Source organism: Rhinopithecus bieti, unplaced genomic scaffold (assembly GCF_001698545.2).
Source record: "Rhinopithecus bieti isolate Rb0 unplaced genomic scaffold, ASM169854v2 scaffold_18153, whole genome shotgun sequence".
NCBI classification, from domain to species: domain Eukaryota; kingdom Metazoa; phylum Chordata; class Mammalia; order Primates; family Cercopithecidae; genus Rhinopithecus; species Rhinopithecus bieti.
Window position 1 is genome coordinate 1,270,201 of NW_016809139.1, and position 1,810 is coordinate 1,272,010.

Sequence of the window (1,810 nt, forward strand, 5' to 3'; positions counted from 1 at the left end):
TCTCCCAGGGGCCCCTGGCCACACACAGGCACTACCTGCATTTGCATAGAGGGACTGGGCCCTTGGTGGAGGGCCTGGCCTGCCCCATCTTGGGTCCTGGCCCAGTGCTGTGGCTGCCAACCTGCCCTCAGAGCTTCACGGGAACCGAGGGCCCAGGCTCTGAGTGGAGTCCGGGTGGGCCGAGGCAGTCCTTGCCAGAGAGGCTCCTTCCTGACGTGGCCCCGCAGGAGGAGAAAGTGTTAGTTCCTCTTTCAGGCCCTGTAGACAGGTGTCCAGGTAGACAGGAAGTTCCGGAGGTGATTTTAGCTCAAAGTCTGTTGCTTTTCTCCCAGCAGGCTGACTTTACTGTGGTTGTCCCTGTGGCCGTTGGCTGACGTTGCTGAAATTCCAGGCCTCCGGAGTGTCCACACATCCACGGAGGGGAAAGCCTGTTGCAGACCAGCCACCACGGCCCTGCAGCTCAGGACCTTGCTCCTGAAGCCCGGAGTCCTGCCCTGGGGGCAGTCCTCAGCCAGGACTCACTCCCGAGAAGAACGAGAGGGGAAGCACCACCAGGCCAGGATGCCAGCTAGCAGCGCCCTCCAGTAATGTCCTGGAGGGAGCATCTCATTCGTGCCAAACTCACTACTTCTAATTCGTCATCATGATTCTTCACAACGAAGAAAACCTCCAAGCCAGGAACCAGTGCCTTCCTGGGGCATGGCAGGCCTCCCTCTGGCCTGAGCGGGCAGCTCTGTCCAGACCTGGGCTCTTCCAAAGGCGTGTGACTGTGTGACTGTCCTGCACACAGCCGGGTTGTGCTTGAGGCTGCATTTACGGTGGAGGCGGAGGGTTCCTGGGGTTCCCCCATCATCGATCATTTCATCGTGGATACTCTCATCATCGATAACTTTATCATTGATACTTTTTTTTTTTTTTTGTCGCCCAGGCTCTGTCGCCCAGGCTAGAGTGCAGTGGCTCCATCTCGGCTCACTGCAACCTCCGCCTCCCAGCTTCAAGCGATTCTCCTGCCTCAGTCTCCCAAGTAGCTGGGACTACAGGCGCCCACCACCATACCTGGCTAATTTTTGTATTTTTGGTAGAGACGGGATTTCACCATGTTGGCCAGGCTGGTCTTGAACTCCTGACCTCAGGTGATCCACCCGACTCAGCCTCCCAAAGTGCCGGGATTACAGGCATGAGCCACCGCGCCCGGCCTGCCTTTGGAATTTTAACTTTACACCTGAGTCTTTCCCCCCTAGGGTTTTCACTGGTGCTGGTGAGTTACAGCTGCCGCTGTGCTCTGCAGGCGGCTCCCGGCCTCAGCGCTAGGGGCGGTGGAATTCAGACCCGCCGCTCTTGGGAAGGGTCGTCCGCCTCTCAGACGTGGCGCGAGGCCCCCGCCAGGCCCTGCGCTTGGTGTCCCGGGCAGAGGAGAGTGGGGCGTGTGTGCCGATGCCGGGTGTGGGGGTGGCCGTGGACACAGCCGTCCTCGGGAGCCTGCCACCGTCTGCACACAGGAGACACGGCCCGCTCCCCTCACCCCAGGACGCCCTCCCCTCCACCACGAGCCCGCTCAGACCACCAGGCCCTGCCAGGGCCCGGGAGGAAACTCTCCGGCTCTACTAAAAATACAAAAATTAGCCGGGCGTGGCGGGCGCCTGGAGTCCCAGCTACTCCGGAGGCTGAGGCAGGAGGATCGCTCGAACCCGGGAGGTGGAGTTCCAGACTTCCGCAGGCAAGTCAGGCCAACCCGGGAGGGGAGCGAGGGCCGGGGGAGGCCCCGGGAGGGACCCTGCGCGTTCCCAGCTGAGGGCGGTGCTGCTCTCCC